This window comes from Oncorhynchus kisutch, unplaced genomic scaffold, assembly GCF_002021735.2.
Source record: "Oncorhynchus kisutch isolate 150728-3 unplaced genomic scaffold, Okis_V2 Okis07a-Okis12b_hom, whole genome shotgun sequence".
In the NCBI taxonomy this organism is placed as follows: Eukaryota; Metazoa; Chordata; class Actinopteri; order Salmoniformes; family Salmonidae; genus Oncorhynchus; species Oncorhynchus kisutch.
Window position 1 is genome coordinate 11,309,574 of NW_022261984.1, and position 22,622 is coordinate 11,332,195.

A 22,622-nucleotide genomic window follows, 5' to 3' on the forward strand; every position below is an offset into this window, starting at 1 on the left:
CCATTTCCTACAGACAACTAAATCTACTAGACTGGAAATGTGTTGTTATTTCCTATAGACAACTACATCTACTAGACTGTAAATGTGTTGTCATTTAATATTTACAACTAAATCTACTAGACTGTAAATGTGTTGGCATTACCTACAGACAACTAAATATACTACACTGTAAATGTCTTGTCATTTCATATTTACAACTAAATCTACTACACTGTAAATGTGATGTCATTTCCTATAGAAAACTAAATCTACTAGACTGAAAATGTGTTGTCGTTTCCTATAGACTACTAAATCTACTACAGTGTAAATGTGTTGTCATTTCCTATGGACAACTAAATCTACTACACTGCAAATGTGTTGTCATTTCCTATTGACAACTAAATCTACTAGACTTTAAATGTCTTTCCATTTCCTACAGACAACTAAATCTACTAGACTGGAAATGTGTTGTTATTTCCTATAGACAACTACATCTACTAGACTGTAAATGTGTTGTCATTTCATATTTACAACTAAATCTACTAGACTGTAAATGTGTTGGCATTTCCTATAGACAACTAAATCTACTACAATGTAAATGTGTTGTCATTTCCTATAGACTACTAAATCTAATAGACTGTAAATGTGTTGGCATTTCCTATAGACAACTAAATCTACTACAATGTAAATGTGTTGTCACTTCCTATAGACTACTAAATCTACTAGACTGTAAATGTGTTGGCATGTCCTATAGACCACTAAATCTACTAGACTGTAAATTTGTCAGCATTTCCAATAGACAACTAAATCTTCTCGACTGAAAATGTGTTGTCATTTCCTATAGACAACTAAATCTACTTGACGGTAAATGTCTTGTCATTTCCTATTGACAACTAAATCTACTAGACTGTAAATGTCTTGTCATTTCATATTTACAACTAAATCTACTAGACTGTAAATGTGTTGGCATTTCCTATAGACAACTAAATCTACTACAATGTAAATGTGTTGTCATTTCCTATAGACTACTAAATCTACTAGACTGTAAATGTGTTGGCATTTCCTATAGACTACTAAATCTCCTAGACTGGAAATGTGTTGTCATTTCCTATAGACAACTAAATATACTACACTGCAAATGTGTTGTCATTTCCAATTGACAACTAAATCTACTAGACTGTAAATGTCTTTCCATTTCCTACAGACAACTAAATCTACCAGACTGGAAATGTGTTGTTATTTCCTATAGACAACTAAATCTACTGGACTGTAAATGTGATGGCAATTCCTATAGACAACTATATCTACTACACTGTAAATGTGTTGTCATTTCCTATAGACTACTACATCTACTACAGTGTAAATGTGTTGTCATTTCCTATGGACAACTAAATCTACTACACTGCAAATGTGTTGTCATTTCCTATTGACAACTAAATCTACTAGACTATAAATGTCTTTCCATTTCCTACAGACAACTAAATCTACTAGACTGGAAATGTGTTGTTATTTCCTATAGACAACTACATCTACTAGACTGTAAATGTGTTGTCATTTAATATTTACAACTAAATCTACTAGACTGTAAATGTGTTGGCATTACCTACAGACAACTAAATATACTACACTGTAAATGTCTTGTCATTTCATATTTACAACTAAATCTACTACACTGTAAATGTGATGTCATTTCCTATAGAAAACTAAATCTACTAGACTGAAAATGTGTTGTCGTTTCCTATAGACTACTAAATCTACTACAGTGTAAATGTGTTGTCATTTCCTATGGACAACTAAATCTACTACACTGCAAATGTGTTGTCATTTCCTATTGACAACTAAATCTACTAGACTATAAATGTCTTTCCATTTCCTACAGACAACTAAATCTACTAGACTGGAAATGTGTTGTTATTTCCTATAGACAACTACATCTACTAGACTGTAAATGTGTTGTCATTTCATATTTACAACTAAATCTACTAGACTGTAAATGTGTTGGCATTTCCTATAGACAACTAAATTTACTACAATGTAAATGTGTTGTCATTTCCTATAGACTACTAAATCTAATAGACTGTAAATGTGTTGGCATTTCCTATAGACAACTAAATCTACTACAATGTAAATGTGTTGTCACTTCCTATAGACTACTAAATCTACTAGACTGTAAATGTGTTGGCATGTCCTATAGACCACAAAATCTACTAGACTGTAAATTTGTCAGCATTTCCAATAGACAACTAAATCTTCTCGACTGAAAATGTGTTGTCATTTCCTATAGACAACTAAATCTACTTGACGGTAAATGTCTTGTCATTTCCTATTGACAACTAAATCTACTAGACTGTAAATGTCTTGTCATTTCATATTTACAACTAAATCTACTAGACTGTAAATGTGTTGGCATTTCCTATAGACAACTAAATCTACTACAATGTAAATGTGTTGTCATTTCCTATAGACTACTAAATCTACTAGACTGTAAATGTGTTGGCATTTCCTATAGACTACTAAATCTCCTAGACTGGAAATGTGTTGTCATTTCCTTTAGACAACTAAATATACTACACTGCAAATGTGTTGTCATTTCCAATTGACAACTAAATCTACTAGACTATAAATGTATTTTCATTTCCTACAGACAACTAAATCTACTGGACTGTAAATGTGATGGCAATTCCTATAGAGAACTACATCTACTAAACTCTAAGTGTCTTGTCATTTCCTAATGACAACTAAATCTACTAGACTGTAAATGTGTTGGCATTTCCTACAGACAACTAAATCTACTCGACTGTAAATGTCTTTCCATTTCCTACAGACAACTAAATCTACCAGAATGGAAATGTGTTGTTATTTCCTATAGACAACTAAATCTACTGGACTGTAAATGTGATGGTAATTCCTATAGACAACTATATCTACTACAGTGTAAATGTGTTGTCATTTCCTATGGACAACTAAATCTACTACACTGCAAATGTGTTGTCATTTCCTATTGACAACTAAATCTACTAGACTATAAATGTCTTTCCATTTCCTACAGACAACTAAATCTACTAGACTGGAAATGTGTTGTTATTTCCTATAGACAACTACATCTACTAGACTGTAAATGTGTTGTCATTTAATATTTACAACTAAATCTACTAGACTGTAAATGTGTTGGCATTTCCTACAGACAACTAAATATACTACACTGTAAATGTCTTGTCATTTCATATTTACAACTAAATCTACTACACTGTAAATGTGATGTCATTTCCTATAGAAAACTAAATCTAATAGACTGAAAATGTGTTGTCATTTTCTATAGACTACTAAATCTACTACAGTGTAAATGTGTTGTCATTTCCTATGGACAACTAAATCTACTACACGGCAAATGTGTTGTCATTTCCTATAGACCACTAAATCTACTAGACTGTAAATTTGTCAGCATTTCCAATAGACAACTAAATCTTCTCGACTGAAAATGTGTTGTCATTTCCTATGGACAACTAAATCTACTACACTGCAAATGTGTTGTCATTTCCTATTGACAACTAAATCTACTAGACTATAAATGTCTTTCCATTTCCTACAGACAACTAAATCTACTAGACTGGAAATGTGTTTTTATTTCCTATAGACAACTACATCTACTAGACTGTAAATGTGTTGTCATTTCATATTTACAACTAAATCTACTAGACTGTAAATGTGTTGTCATTTCATATAGACAACTAAATCTACTACAATGTAAGTGTGTTTTCATTTCCTATAGACTACTAAATCTAATAGACTGTAAATGTGTTGGCATTTCCTATAGACAACTAAATCTACTACAATGTAAATGTGTTGTCACTTCCTATAGACTACTAAATCTACTAGACTGTAAATGTGTTGGCATGTCCTATAGACCACTAAATCTACTAGACTGTAAATTTGTCAGCATTTCCAATAGACAACTAAATCTTCTCGACTGAAAATGTGTTGTCATTTCCTACAGACAACTAAATCTACTTGACGGTAAATGTCTTGTCATTTCCTATTGACAACTAAATCTACTAGACTGTAAATGTCTTGTCATTTCATATTTACAACTAAATCTACTAGACTGTAAATGTGTTGGCATTTCCTATAGACAACTAAATCTACTACAATGTAAATGTGTTGTCATTTCCTATAGACTACTAAATCTACTAGACTGTAAATGTGTTGGCATTTCCTATAGACTACTAAATCTCCTAGACTGGAAATGTGTTGTCATTTCCTATAGACAACTAAATATACTACACTGCAAATGTGTTGTCATTTCCAATTGACAACTAAATCTACTAGACTATAAATGTATTTTCATTTCCTACAGACAACTAAATCTACTGGACTGTAAATGTGATGGCAATTCCTATAGAGAACTACATCTACTAAACTCTAAGTGTCTTGTCATTTCCTAATGACAACTAAATCAACTAGACTGTAAATGTGTTGGCATTTCCTACAGACAACTAAATCTACTCGACTGTAAATGTCTTTCCATTTCCTACAGACAACTAAATCTACCAGAATGGAAATGTGTTGTTATTTCCTATAGACAACTAAATCTACTGGACTGTAAATGTGATGGCAATTCCTATAGACAACTATATCTACTACAGTGTAAATGTGTTGTCATTTCCTATGGACAACTAAATCTACTACACTGCAAATGTGTTGTCATTTCCTATTGACAACTAAATCTACTAGACTATAAATGTCTTTCCATTTCCTACAGACAACTAAATCTACTAGACTGGAAATGTGTTGTTATTTCCTATAGACAACTAAATCTACTGGACTGTAAATGTGATGGCAATTCCTATAGACAACTATATCTACTACAGTGTAAATGTGTTGTCATTTCCTATGTACAACTAAATCTACTACACTGCAAATGTGTTGTCATTTCCTATTGACAATTAAATCTACTAGACTATAAATGTCTTTCCATTTCCTACAGACAACTAAATCTACTAGACTGGAAATGTGTTGTTATTTCCTATAGACAACTACATCTACTAGACTGTAAATGTGTTGTCACTTCCTATAGACTACTAAATCTACTAGACTGTAAATGTGTTGGCATGTCCTATAGACCACTAAATCTACTAGACTGTAAATTTGTCAGCATTTCCAATAGACAACTAAATCTTCTCGACTGAAAATGTGTTGTCATTTCCTATAGACAACTAAATCTACTTGACGGTAAATGTCTTGTCATTTCCTATTGACAACTAAATCTACTAGACTGTAAATGTCTTGTCATTTCATATTTACAACTAAATCTACTAGACTGTAAATGTGTTGGCATTTCCTATAGACAACTAAATCTACTACAATGTAAATGTGTTGTCATTTCCTATAGACTACTAAATCTACTAGACTGTAAATGTGTTGGCATTTCCTATAGACTACTAAATCTCCTAGACTGGAAATGTGTTGTCATTTCCTATAGACAACTAAATATACTACACTGCAAATGTGTTGTCATTTCCAATTGACAACTAAATCTACTAGACTGTAAATGTCTTTCCATTTCCTACAGACAACTAAATCTACCAGACTGGAAATGTGTTGTTATTTCCTATAGACAACTAAATCTACTGGACTGTAAATGTGATGGCAATTCCTATAGACAACTATATCTACTACACTGTAAATGTGTTGTCATTTCCTATAGACTACTACATCTACTACAGTGTAAATGTGTTGTCATTTCCTATGGACAACTAAATCTACTACACTGCAAATGTGTTGTCATTTCCTATTGACAACTAAATCTACTAGACTATAAATGTCTTTCCATTTCCTACAGACAACTAAATCTACTAGACTGGAAATGTGTTGTTATTTCCTATAGACAACTACATCTACTAGACTGTAAATGTGTTGTCATTTAATATTTACAACTAAATCTACTAGACTGTAAATGTGTTGGCATTACCTACAGACAACTAAATATACTACACTGTAAATGTCTTGTCATTTCATATTTACAACTAAATCTACTACACTGTAAATGTGATGTCATTTCCTATAGAAAACTAAATCTACTAGACTGAAAATGTGTTGTCGTTTCCTATAGACTACTAAATCTACTACAGTGTAAATGTGTTGTCATTTCCTATGGACAACTAAATCTACTACACTGCAAATGTGTTGTCATTTCCTATTGACAACTAAATCTACTAGACTATAAATGTCTTTCCATTTCCTACAGACAACTAAATCTACTAGACTGGAAATGTGTTGTTATTTCCTATAGACAACTACATCTACTAGACTGTAAATGTGTTGTCATTTCATATTTACAACTAAATCTACTAGACTGTAAATGTGTTGGCATTTCCTATAGACAACTAAATCTACTACAATGTAAATGTGTTGTCATTTCCTATAGACTACTAAATCTAATAGACTGTAAATGTGTTGGCATTTCCTATAGACAACTAAATCTACTACAATGTAAATGTGTTGTCACTTCCTATAGACTACTAAATCTACTAGACTGTAAATGTCTTGTCATTTCATATTTACAACTAAATCTACTAGACTGTAAATGTGTTGGCATTTCCTATAGACAACTAAATCTACTACAATGTAAATGTGTTGTCATTTCCTATAGACTACTAAATCTACTAGACTGTAAATGTGTTGGCATTTCCTATAGACTACTAAATCTCCTAGACTGGAAATGTGTTGTCATTTCCTTTAGACAACTAAATATACTACACTGCAAATGTGTTGTCATTTCCAATTGACAACTAAATCTACTAGACTATAAATGTATTTTCATTTCCTACAGACAACTAAATCTACTGGACTGTAAATGTGATGGCAATTCCTATAGAGAACTACATCTACTAAACTCTAAGTGTCTTGTCATTTCCTAATGACAACTAAATCTACTAGACTGTAAATGTGTTGGCATTTCCTACAGACAACTAAATCTACTCGACTGTAAATGTCTTTCCATTTCCTACAGACAACTAAATCTACCAGAATGGAAATGTGTTGTTATTTCCTATAGACAACTAAATCTACTGGACTGTAAATGTGATGGTAATTCCTATAGACAACTATATCTACTACAGTGTAAATGTGTTGTCATTTCCTATGGACAACTAAATCTACTACACTGCAAATGTGTTGTCATTTCCTATTGACAACTAAATCTACTAGACTATAAATGTCTTTCCATTTCCTACAGACAACTAAATCTACTAGACTGGAAATGTGTTGTTATTTCCTATAGACAACTACATCTACTAGACTGTAAATGTGTTGTCATTTAATATTTACAACTAAATCTACTAGACTGTAAATGTGTTGGCATTTCCTACAGACAACTAAATATACTACACTGTAAATGTCTTGTCATTTCATATTTACAACTAAATCTACTACACTGTAAATGTGATGTCATTTCCTATAGAAAACTAAATCTAATAGACTGAAAATGTGTTGTCATTTTCTATAGACTACTAAATCTACTACAGTGTAAATGTGTTGTCATTTCCTATGGACAACTAAATCTACTACACGGCAAATGTGTTGTCATTTCCTATAGACCACTAAATCTACTAGACTGTAAATTTGTCAGCATTTCCAATAGACAACTAAATCTTCTCGACTGAAAATGTGTTGTCATTTCCTATGGACAACTAAATCTACTACACTGCAAATGTGTTGTCATTTCCTATTGACAACTAAATCTACTAGACTATAAATGTCTTTCCATTTCCTACAGACAACTAAATCTACTAGACTGGAAATGTGTTTTTATTTCCTATAGACAACTACATCTACTAGACTGTAAATGTGTTGTCATTTCATATTTACAACTAAATCTACTAGACTGTAAATGTGTTGTCATTTCATATAGACAACTAAATCTACTACAATGTAAGTGTGTTTTCATTTCCTATAGACTACTAAATCTAATAGACTGTAAATGTGTTGGCATTTCCTATAGACAACTAAATCTACTACAATGTAAATGTGTTGTCACTTCCTATAGACTACTAAATCTACTAGACTGTAAATGTGTTGGCATGTCCTATAGACCACTAAATCTACTAGACTGTAAATTTGTCAGCATTTCCAATAGACAACTAAATCTTCTCGACTGAAAATGTGTTGTCATTTCCTACAGACAACTAAATCTACTTGACGGTAAATGTCTTGTCATTTCCTATTGACAACTAAATCTACTAGACTGTAAATGTCTTGTCATTTCATATTTACAACTAAATCTACTAGACTGTAAATGTGTTGGCATTTCCTATAGACAACTAAATCTACTACAATGTAAATGTGTTGTCATTTCCTATAGACTACTAAATCTACTAGACTGTAAATGTGTTGGCATTTCCTATAGACTACTAAATCTCCTAGACTGGAAATGTGTTGTCATTTCCTATAGACAACTAAATATACTACACTGCAAATGTGTTGTCATTTCCAATTGACAACTAAATCTACTAGACTATAAATGTATTTTCATTTCCTACAGACAACTAAATCTACTGGACTGTAAATGTGATGGCAATTCCTATAGAGAACTACATCTACTAAACTCTAAGTGTCTTGTCATTTCCTAATGACAACTAAATCAACTAGACTGTAAATGTGTTGGCATTTCCTACAGACAACTAAATCTACTCGACTGTAAATGTCTTTCCATTTCCTACAGACAACTAAATCTACCAGAATGGAAATGTGTTGTTATTTCCTATAGACAACTAAATCTACTGGACTGTAAATGTGATGGCAATTCCTATAGACAACTATATCTACTACAGTGTAAATGTGTTGTCATTTCCTATGGACAACTAAATCTACTACACTGCAAATGTGTTGTCATTTCCTATTGACAACTAAATCTACTAGACTATAAATGTCTTTCCATTTCCTACAGACAACTAAATCTACTAGACTGGAAATGTGTTGTTATTTCCTATAGACAACTAAATCTACTGGACTGTAAATGTGATGGCAATTCCTATAGACAACTATATCTACTACAGTGTAAATGTGTTGTCATTTCCTATGTACAACTAAATCTACTACACTGCAAATGTGTTGTCATTTCCTATTGACAATTAAATCTACTAGACTATAAATGTCTTTCCATTTCCTACAGACAACTAAATCTACTAGACTGGAAATGTGTTGTTATTTCCTATAGACAACTACATCTACTAGACTGTAAATGTGTTGTCACTTCCTATAGACTACTAAATCTACTAGACTGTAAATGTGTTGGCATGTCCTATAGACCACTAAATCTACTAGACTGTAAATTTGTCAGCATTTCCAATAGACAACTAAATCTTCTCGACTGAAAATGTGTTGTCATTTCCTATAGACAACTAAATCTACTTGACGGTAAATGTCTTGTCATTTCCTATTGACAACTAAATCTACTAGACTGTAAATGTGTTGTCATTTCTTATAGACAACATAATCTACTACAGTGTAAATGTGTTGGCATTTCCTATAGACTACTAAATCTCCTAGACTGTAAATGTGTTGTCATTTCCTATAGACAACTAAATATACTACACTGCAAATGTGTTGTCATTTCCAATTGACAACTAAATCTACTAGACTATAAATGTATTTTCATTTCCTACAGACAACTAAATCTACTGGACTGTAAATGTGATGGCAATTCCTATAGAGAACTACATCTACTAAACTCTAAGTGTCTTGTCATTTCCTAATGACAACTAAATCTACTAGACTGTAAATGTGTTGGCATTTCCTACAGACAACTAAATCTACTCGACTGTAAATGTCTTTCCATTTCCTACAGACAACTAAATCTACCAGAATGGAAATGTGTTGTTATTTCCTATAGACAACTAAATCTACTGGACTGTAAATGTGATGGTAATTCCTATAGACAACTATATCTACTACAGTGTAAATGTGTTGTCATTTCCTATGGACAACTAAATCTACTACACTGCAAATGTGTTGTCATTTCCTATTGACAACTAAATCTACTAGACTATAAATGTCTTTCCATTTCCTACAGACAACTAAATCTACTAGACTGGAAATGTGTTGTTATTTCCTATAGACAACTACATCTACTAGACTGTAAATGTGTTGTCATTTAATATTTACAACTAAATCTACTAGACTGTAAATGTGTTGGCATTTCCTACAGACAACTAAATATACTACACTGTAAATGTCTTGTCATTTCATATTTACAACTAAATCTACTACACTGTAAATGTGATGTCATTTCCTATAGAAAACTAAATCTACTAGACTGAAAATGTGTTGTCATTTTCTATAGACTACTAAATCTACTACAGTGTAAATGTGTTGTCATTTCCTATGGACAACTAAATCTACTACACGGCAAATGTGTTGTCATTTCCTATAGACCACTAAATCTACTAGACTGTAAATTTGTCAGCATTTCCAATAGACAACTAAATCTTCTCGACTGAAAATGTGTTGTCATTTCCTATAGACAACTAAATCTACTTGACGGTAAATGTCTTGTCATTTCCTATTGACAACTAAATCTACTAGACTGTAAATGTCTTGTCATTTCATATTTACAACTAAATCTACTAGACTGTAAATGTGTTGGCATTTCATATAGACAACTAAATCTAATACAATGTAAGTGTGTTGTCACTTCCTATAGACTACTAAATCTACTAGACTGTAAATGTGTTGGCATGTCCTATAGACCACTAAATCTACTAGACTGTAAATTTGTCAGCATTTCCAATAGACAACTAAATCTTCTCGACTGAAAATGTGTTGTCATTTCCTACAGACAACTAAATCTACTTGACGGTAATGTCTTGTCATTTCCTATTGACAACTAAATCTACTAGACTGTAAATGTCTTGTCATTTCATATTTACAACTAAATCTACTAGACTGTAAATGTGTTGGCATTTCCTATAGACAACTAAATCTACTACAATGTAAATGTGTTGTCATTTCCTATAGACTACTAAATCTACTAGACTGTAAATGTGTTGGCATTTCCTATAGACTACTAAATCTCCTAGACTGGAAATGTGTTGTCATTTCCTATAGACAACTAAATATACTACACTGCAAATGTGTTGTCATTTCCAATTGACAACTAAATCTACTAGACTATAAATGTATTTTCATTTCCTACAGACAACTAAATCTACTGGACTGTAAATGTGATGGCAATTCCTATAGAGAACTACATCTACTAAACTCTAAGTGTCTTGTCATTTCCTAATGACAACTAAATCTACTCGACTGTAAATGTCTTTCCATTTCCTACAGACAACTAAATCTACCAGAATGGAAATGTGTTGTTATTTCCTATAGACAACTAAATCTACTGGACTGTAAATGTGATGGCAATTCCTATAGACAACTATATCTACTACAGTGTAAATGTGTTGTCATTTCCTATGGACAACTAAATCTACTACACTGCAAATGTGTTGTCATTTCCTATTGACAACTAAATCTACTAGACTATAAATGTCTTTCCATTTCCTACAGACAACTAAATCTACTAGACTGGAAATGTGTTGTTATTTCCTATAGACAACTAAATCTACTGGACTGTAAATGTGATGGCAATTCCTATAGACAACTATATCTACTACAGTGTAAATGTGTTGTCATTTCCTATGTACAACTAAATCTACTACACTGCAAATGTGTTGTCATTTCCTATTGACAATTAAATCTACTAGACTATAAATGTCTTTCCATTTCCTACAGACAACTAAATCTACTAGACTGGAAATGTGTTGTTATTTCCTATAGACAACTACATCTACTAGACTGTAAATGTGTTGTCACTTCCTATAGACTACTAAATCTACTAGACTGTAAATGTGTTGGCATGTCCTATAGACCACTAAATCTACTAGACTGTAAATTTGTCAGCATTTCCAATAGACAACTAAATCTTCTCGACTGAAAATGTGTTGTCATTTCCTATAGACAACTAAATCTACTTGACGGTAAATGTCTTGTCATTTCCTATTGACAACTAAATCTACTAGACTGTAAATGTGTTGTCATTTCTTATAGACAACATAATCTACTACAGTGTAAATGTGTTGGCATTTCCTATAGACTACTAAATCTCCTAGACTGTAAATGTGTTGTCATTTCCTATAGACAACTAAATATACTACACTGCAAATGTGTTGTCATTTCCAATTGACAACTAAATCTACTAGACTATAAATGTATTTTCATTTCCTACAGACAACTAAATCTACTGGACTGTAAATGTGATGGCAATTCCTATAGAGAACTACATCTACTAAACTCTAAGTGTCTTGTCATTTCCTAATGACAACTAAATCTACTAGACTGTAAATGTGTTGGCATTTCCTACAGACAACTAAATCTACTCGACTGTAAATGTCTTTCCATTTCCTACAGACAACTAAATCTACCAGAATGGAAATGTGTTGTTATTTCCTATAGACAACTAAATCTACTGGACTGTAAATGTGATGGTAATTCCTATAGACAACTATATCTACTACAGTGTAAATGTGTTGTCATTTCCTATGGACAACTAAATCTACTACACTGCAAATGTGTTGTCATTTCCTATTGACAACTAAATCTACTAGACTATAAATGTCTTTCCATTTCCTACAGACAACTAAATCTACTAGACTGGAAATGTGTTGTTATTTCCTATAGACAACTACATCTACTAGACTGTAAATGTGTTGTCATTTAATATTTACAACTAAATCTACTAGACTGTAAATGTGTTGGCATTTCCTACAGACAACTAAATATACTACACTGTAAATGTCTTGTCATTTCATATTTACAACTAAATCTACTACACTGTAAATATGATGTCATTTCCTATAGAAAACTAAATCTACTAGACTGAAAATGTGTTGTCATTTTCTATAGACTACTAAATCTACTACAGTGTAAATGTGTTGTCATTTCCTATGGACAACTAAATCTACTACACGGCAAATGTGTTGTCATTTCCTATAGACCACTAAATCTACTAGACTGTAAATTTGTCAGCATTTCCAATAGACAACTAAATCTTCTCGACTGAAAATGTGTTGTCATTTCCTATAGACAACTAAATCTACTTGACGGTAAATGTCTTGTCATTTCCTATTGACAACTAAATCTACTAGACTGTAAATGTCTTGTCATTTCATATTTACAACTAAATCTACTAGACTGTAAATGTGTTGGCATTTCATATAGACAACTAAATCTAATACAATGTAAGTGTGTTGTCACTTCCTATAGACTACTAAATCTACTAGACTGTAAATGTGTTGGCATGTCCTATTGACCACTAAATCTACTAGACTGTAAATTTGTCAGCATTTCCAATAGACAACTAAATCTTCTCGACTGAAAATGTGTTGTCATTTCCTATAGACAACTAAATCTACTTGACGGTAAATGTCTTGTCATTTCCTATTGACAACTAAATCTACTAGACTGTAAATGTCTTGTCATTTCATATTTACAACTAAATCTACTAGACTGTAAATGTGTTGGCATTTCCTATAGACAACTAAATCTACTACAATGTAAATGTGTTGTCATTTCCTATAGACTACTAAATCTACTAGACTGTAAATGTGTTGGCATTTCCTATAGACTACTAAATCTCCTAGACTGGAAATGTGTTGTCATTTCCTATAGACAACTAAATCTACTACACTGCAAATGTGTTGTCATTTCCTATTGACAACTAAATCTACTAGACTATAAATGTCTTTCCATTTCCTACAGACAACTAAATCTACTAGACTGGAAATGTGTTGTTATTTCCTATAGACAACTAAATCTACTGGACTGTAAATGTGATGGCAATTCCTATAGACAACTATATCTACTACAGTGTAAATGTGTTGTCATTTCCTATGGACAACTAAATCTACTACACTGCAAATGTGTTGTCATTTCCTATTGACAATTAAATCTACTAGACTATAAATGTCTTTCCATTTCCTACAGACAACTAAATCTACTAGACTGGAAATGTGTTGTTATTTCCTATAGACAACTACATCTACTAGACTGTAAATGTGTTGTCACTTCCTATAGACTACTAAATCTACTAGACTGTAAATGTGTTGGCATGTCCTATAGACCACTAAATCTACTAGACTGTAAATTTGTCAGCATTTCCAATAGACAACTAAATCTTCTCGACTGAAAATGTGTTGTCATTTCCTATAGACAACTAAATCTACTTGACGGTAAATGTCTTGTCATTTCCTATTGACAACTAAATCTACTAGACTGTAAATGTGTTGTCATTTCTTATAGACAACATAATCTACTAGACTGGAAATGTGTTGGCATTTCCTATAGACAACTAAATCTACTACAATGTAAATGTGTTGTCATTTCCTATAGACTACTAAATCTACTAGACTGTAAATGTGTTGGCATTTCCTATAGAGAACTACATCTACTAAACTCTAAGTGTCTTGTCATTTCCTAATGACAACTAAATCTACTCGACTGTAAATGTGATGGCAATTCCTATAGAGAACTACATCTACTAAACTCTAAGTGTCTTGTCATTTCCTAATGACAACTAAATCTACTCGACTGTAAATGTCTTTCCATTTCCTACAGACAACTAAATCTACCAGAATGGAAATGTGTTGTTATTTCCTATAGACAACTAAATCTACTGGACTGTAAATGTGATGGCAATTCCTATAGACAACTATATCTACTACAGTGTAAATGTGTTGTCATTTCCTATGGACAACTAAATCTACTACACTGCAAATGTGTTGTCATTTCCTATTGACAACTAAATCTACTAGACTATAAATGTCTTTCCATTTCCTACAGACAACTAAATCTACTAGACTGGAAATGTGTTGTTATTTCCTATAGACAACTAAATCTACTGGACTGTAAATGTGATGGCAATTCCTATAGACAACTATATCTACTACAGTGTAAATGTGTTGTCATTTCCTATGTACAACTAAATCTACTACACTGCAAATGTGTTGTCATTTCCTATTGACAATTAAATCTACTAGACTATAAATGTCTTTCCATTTCCTACAGACAACTAAATCTACTAGACTGGAAATGTGTTGTTATTTCCTATAGACAACTACATCTACTAGACTGTAAATGTGTTGTCACTTCCTATAGACTACTAAATCTACTAGACTGTAAATGTGTTGGCATGTCCTATAGACCACTAAATCTACTAGACTGTAAATTTGTCAGCATTTCCAATAGACAACTAAATCTTCTCGACTGAAAATGTGTTGTCATTTCCTATAGACAACTAAATCTACTTGACGGTAAATGTCTTGTCATTTCCTATTGACAACTAAATCTACTAGACTGTAAATGTGTTGTCATTTCTTATAGACAACATAATCTACTACAGTGTAAATGTGTTGGCATTTCCTATAGACTACTAAATCTCCTAGACTGTAAATGTGTTGTCATTTCCTATAGACAACTAAATATACTACACTGCAAATGTGTTGTCATTTCCAATTGACAACTAAATCTACTAGACTATAAATGTATTTTCATTTCCTACAGACAACTAAATCTACTGGACTGTAAATGTGATGGCAATTCCTATAGAGAACTACATCTACTAAACTCTAAGTGTCTTGTCATTTCCTAATGACAACTAAATCTACTAGACTGTAAATGTGTTGGCATTTCCTACAGACAACTAAATCTACTCGACTGTAAATGTCTTTCCATTTCCTACAGACAACTAAATCTACCAGAATGGAAATGTGTTGTTATTTCCTATAGACAACTAAATCTACTGGACTGTAAATGTGATGGTAATTCCTATAGACAACTATATCTACTACAGTGTAAATGTGTTGTCATTTCCTATGGACAACTAAATCTACTACACTGCAAATGTGTTGTCATTTCCTATTGACAACTAAATCTACTAGACTATAAATGTCTTTCCATTTCCTACAGACAACTAAATCTACTAGACTGGAAATGTGTTGTTATTTCCTATAGACAACTACATCTACTAGACTGTAAATGTGTTGTCATTTAATATTTACAACTAAATCTACTAGACTGTAAATGTGTTGGCATTTCCTACAGACAACTAAATATACTACACTGTAAATGTCTTGTCATTTCATATTTACAACTAAATCTACTACACTGTAAATATGATGTCATTTCCTATAGAAAACTAAATCTACTAGACTGAAAATGTGTTGTCATTTTCTATAGACTACTAAATCTACTACAGTGTAAATGTGTTGTCATTTCCTATGGACAACTAAATCTACTACACGGCAAATGTGTTGTCATTTCCTATAGACCACTAAATCTACTAGACTGTAAATTTGTCAGCATTTCCAATAGACAACTAAATCTTCTCGACTGAAAATGTGTTGTCATTTCCTATAGACAACTAAATCTACTTGACGGTAAATGTCTTGTCATTTCCTATTGACAACTAAATCTACTAGACTGTAAATGTCTTGTCATTTCATATTTACAACTAAATCTACTAGACTGTAAATGTGTTGGCATTTCATATAGACAACTAAATCTAATACAATGTAAGTGTGTTTTCATTTCCTATAGACTACTAAATCTAATAGACTGTAAATGTGTTGGCATTTCCTATAGACAACTAAATCTACTACAATGTAAATGTGTTGTCACTTCCTATAGACTACTAAATCTACTAGACTGTAAATGTGTTGGCATGTCCTATTGACCACTAAATCTACTAGACTGTAAATTTGTCAGCATTTCCAATAGACAACTAAATCTTCTCGACTGAAAATGTGTTGTCATTTCCTATAGACAACTAAATCTACTTGACGGTAAATGTCTTGTCATTTCCTATTGACAACTAAATCTACTAGACTGTAAATGTCTTGTCATTTCATATTTACAACTAAATCTACTAGACTGTAAATGTGTTGGCATTTCCTATAGACAACTAAATCTACTACAATGTAAATGTGTTGTCATTTCCTATAGACTACTAAATCTACTAGACTGTAAATGTGTTGGCATTTCCTATAGACTACTAAATCTCCTAGACTGGAAATGTGTTGTCATTTCCTATAGACAACTAAATCTACTACACTGCAAATGTGTTGTCATTTCCTATTGACAACTAAATCTACTAGACTATAAATGTCTTTCCATTTCCTACAGACAACTAAATCTACTAGACTGGAAATGTGTTGTTATTTCCTATAGACAACTAAATCTACTGGACTGTAAATGTGATGGCAATTCCTATAGACAACTATATCTACTACAGTGTAAATGTGTTGTCATTTCCTATGGACAACTAAATCTACTACACTGCAAATGTGTTGTCATTTCCTATTGACAATTAAATCTACTAGACTATAAATGTCTTTCCATTTCCTACAGACAACTAAATCTACTAGACTGGAAATGTGTTGTTATTTCCTATAGACAACTACATCTACTAGACTGTAAATGTGTTGTCACTTCCTATAGACTACTAAATCTACTAGACTGTAAATGTGTTGGCATGTCCTATAGACCACTAAATCTACTAGACTGTAAATTTGTCAGCATTTCCAATAGACAACTAAATCTTCTCGACTGAAAATGTGTTGTCATTTCCTATAGACAACTAAATCTACTTGACGGTAAATGTCTTGTCATTTCCTATTGACAACTAAATCTACTAGACTGTAAATGTGTTGTCATTTCTTATAGACAACATAATCTACTAGACTGGAAATGTGTTGGCATTTCCTATAGACAACTAAATCTACTACAATGTAAATGTGTTGTCATTTCCTATAGACTACTAAATCTACTAGACTGTAAATGTGTTGGCATTTCCTATAGACTACTAAATCTCCTAGACTGTAAATGTGTTGTCATTTCCTATAGACAACTAAATATACTACACTGCAAATGTGTTGTCATTTCCAATTGACAACTAAATCTACTAGACTATAAATGTATTTTCATTTCCTACAGACAACTAAATCTACTGGACTGTAAATGTGATGGCAATTCCTATAGAGAACTACATCTACTAAACTCTAAGTGTCTTGTCATTTCCTAATGACAACTAAATCTACTAGACTGTAAATGTGTTGGCATTTCCTACAGACAACTAAATCTACTCGACTGTAAATGTCTTTCCATTTCCTACAGACAACTAAATCTACCAGAATGGAAATGTGTTGTTAATTCCCATAGACAACTAAATCTACTGGACTGTAAATGGGATGGCAATTCCTATAGACAACTATATCTACTACACTGTAAATGTGTTGTCATTTCCTATAGACTACTACATCTACTACACTGTAAATGTGTTCTCATTTCCTATTGACAACTAAATCTACTAGACTATAAATGTCTTTCCATTTCCTACATACAACTAAATCTACTGGACTGTAAATGTGTTGTTATTTCCTATAGACAACTACATCTACTAGACTGTAAATGTGTTGTCATTTAATATTTACAACTAAATCTACTAGACTGTAAATGTGTTGGCATTTCCTACAGACAACTAAATATACTACACTGTAAATGTCTTGTCATTTCATATTTACAACTAAATCTACTACACTGTAAATGTGATGTCATTTCCTATAGAAGACTAAATCTACTAGACTGAAAATGTGTTGTCATTTCCTATAGACTACTAAATCTACTACAGTGTAAATGTGTTGTCACTTCCTATGGACAACTAAATCTACTACACTGCAAATGTGTTGTCATTTCCTATTGACAACTAAATCTACTAGACTATAAATGTCTTTCCATTTCCTACAGACAACTAAATCTACTAGACTGGAAATGTGTTGTTATTTCCTATAGACAACTACATCTACTAGACTGTAAATGTGTTGTCATTTCATATTTACAACTAAATCTACTAGACTGTAAATGTGTTGGCATTTCCTACAGACAACTAAATCTACCAGATGGGAAATGTGTTGTTATTTCCTATAGACAACTAAATCTACTGGACTGTAAATGTGATGGCAATTCCTATAGACAACTACATCTACTACACTGTAAATGTGTTGTCATTTCCTATAGACTACTACATCTACTACACTGTAAATGTGTTCTCATTTCCTATTGACAACTAAATCTACTAGACTATAAATGTCTTTCCATTTCCTACATACAACTAAATCTACTAGACTGTAAATGTGTTGTCATTTCCTATAGACAACTAAATCTACTACACTGTAAATGTGTTGTCATTTCCTATTGACAACTAAATCTACTAGACTGTAAATGTGTTGTCATTTCCTATAGACAACTAAATCTACTAGACTGGAAATGTGTTGGCATTTCCTATAGACTACTAAATCTACTAGACAGTAAATGTGTTGGAATTTCCTATTGACTACTAAATCTACTAGACTGTGAATGTCTTTTCGTTTCATATTTACAACTAAATCTACAAGACTGTAAATGTGTTGTCATTTCCTAAAGACTACTAAATCTACTAGACTATAAATGTGTTGGCATTTCCTACAGACAACTAAATCTACTGGACTGTAAATGTGATGGCAATTCCTATAGAGAACTACATCTACTAGACTGTAAATGTGTTGTCATTTCCTATAGACAACTAAATCTACTAGACTGTGAATGTCTTGTCATTTCATATTTACAACTAAATCTACTAGACTGCAAATGTGTTGTCATTTGTTATAGACAACTAAATCTACTACAGTGTAAATGTGTTGTCATTTCCTATAGAAAACTAAATCTACTAGACTGTAAATGTGTTGTCATTTCCTATAGACTACTAAATCTACTAGACTGTAAATGTGTTGTCATTTCCTATAGACAACTAAATCTACTACACTGCAAATGTGTTGTCATTTCCAATTGACAACTAAATCTACTAGACTATAAATGTCTTTTCATTTCCTACAGACAACTAAATCTACTGGACTGTAAATGTGTTGTCATTTCCTATAGACAACTAAATCTACCAGACTGGAAATATGTTGTTATTTCCTATAGACAACTAAATCTACTGGACTGTAAATGTGATGGCAATTCCTATAGAGAACTACATCTACTAGACTGTAAATGTGTTGTCATTTCCTATAGACAACTAAATCTACTAGACTGTGAATGTCTTGTCATTTCATATTTACAACTAAATCTACTAGACTGCAAATGTGTTGTCATTTGTTATAGACAACTAAATCTACTACAGTGTAAATGTGTTGTCATTTCCTATAGAAAACGAAATCTACTAGACTGTAAATGTGTTGTCATTTCCTAAAGACTACTAAATCTACTACACTGTAAATGTGTTGTCATTTCCTATAGAAAAATAAATATTCTACACTGTAAATGTGTTGTCATTTCCTATAGACAACTAAATCTACTAGACTATAAATGTCTTTCCATTTCTTACAGACAACTAAATCTACTAGACTGGAAATGTGTTGTTATGTCCTATAGACAACTAAATCTACTGGACTGTAAATGTGATGGCAATTCCTATAGACAACTAAATCTACTAGACTGTAAATGTGTTGTCATTTCCTATAGACAACTAAATCTACTACACTGCAAATGTGTTGTCATTTCCAATTGACAACTAAATCTACTAGACTATAAATGTCTTTTCATTTCCTACAGACAACTAAATCTACTGGACTGTAAATGTGTTGTCATTTCCTATAGACAACTAAATCTACCAGACTGGAAATGTGTTGTTATTTCCTATAGACAACTAAATCTACTGGACTGTAAATGTGATGGCAATTCCTATAGAGAACTACATCTACTAGACTGTAAATGTGTTGTCATTTCCTATAGACAACTAAATCTACTAGACTGTGAATGTCTTGTCATTTCATATTTACAACTAAATCTACTAGACTGCAAATGTGTTGTCATTTGTTATAGACAACTAAATCTACTACAGTGTAAATGTGTTGTCATTTCCTATAGAAAACGAAATCTACTAGACTGTAAATGTGTTTCCATTTCCTACAGACAACTAAATCTACTAGACTGGAAATGTGTTGTTATTTCCTATAGACAACTAAATCTACTACACTGTACATGTGTTGTCATTTCCTATAGACTACTACATCTACTACACTGTAAATGTGTTCTCATTTCCTATTGACAACTAAATCTACTAGACTATAAATGTCTTTCCATTTCCTACATACAACTAAATCTACTGGACTGTAAATGTGATGGCAATTCCTATAGAGAACTACATCTACTAGACTGTAAATGTGTTGTCATTTCCTATAGACAACTAAATCTACTACACTGTAAATGTGTTGTCATTTCCTATTGACAACTAAATCTACTAGACTGTAAATGTGTTGTCATTTCCTATTGACAACTAAATCTACTAGACTGTAAATGTTTTGTCATTTCCTATAGACAACTAAATCTACTAGACTGGAAATAAGTTGGCATTTCCTATAGACTACTAAATCTACTAGACAGTAAATGTGTTGGAATTTCCAATTGACTACTAAATCTACTAGAATGTGAATGTCTTTTCGTTTCATATTTTCAACTAAATCTACAAGACTGTAAATGTGTTGTCATTTCCTAAAGACAACTAAATCTACTAGACTGTAAATGTCTTGTCATTTCATATTTACAACTAAATCTACAAGACTAATTGTGTTGTCATTTCCTATAGACAACTAAATCTACTAGACTGGAAATGTGTTGGCATTTCCTATAGACTACTAAATCTACTAGACAGTAAATGTGTTGGAATTTCCTATTGACTACTAAATCTACTAGACTGTGAATGTCTTTTCGTTTCATATTTACAACTAAATCTACAAGACTGTAAATGTGTTGTCATTTCCTAGAGACAACTAAATCTACTAGACTATAAATGTCCTTCCATTTCCTACAGACAACTAAATCTACTAGACTGGAAATGTGTTGTTATTTCCTATAGACAACTAAATCTACTGGACTGTAAATGTGATGGCATTTCCTATAGGAAACTAAATCTACTAGACTGTAAATGTGTTGTCATTTCCTATAGACAACTAAATCTACTAGACAGTAAATGTGTTGTCATTTCCTAAAGACTACTAAATCTACTAGACTATAAATGTGTTGGCATTTCCTACAGACAACTAAATCTACTACACTGTAAATGTGATGGCAATTCCTATAGAGAACTAAATCTACTACACTGTAAATGTGTTGTCATTTCCTATTGACAACTAAATCTACTAGACTGTAAATGTGTTGTCATTTCCTATTGACAACTAAATCTACTAGACTGTAAATGTTTTGTCATTTCCTATAGACAACTAAATCTACTAGACTGGAAATAAGTTGGCATTTCCTATAGACTACTAAATCTACTAGACAGTAAATGTGTTGGAATTTCCAATTGACTACTAAATCTACTAGAATGTGAATGTCTTTTCGTTTCATATTTTCAACTAAATCTACAAGACTGTAAATGTGTTGTCATTTCCTAAAGACAACTAAATCTACTAGACTGTAAATGTCTTGTCATTTCATATTTACAACTAAATCTACAAGACTAATTGTGTTGTCATTTCCTATAGGAAACTAAATCTACTAGACTGTAA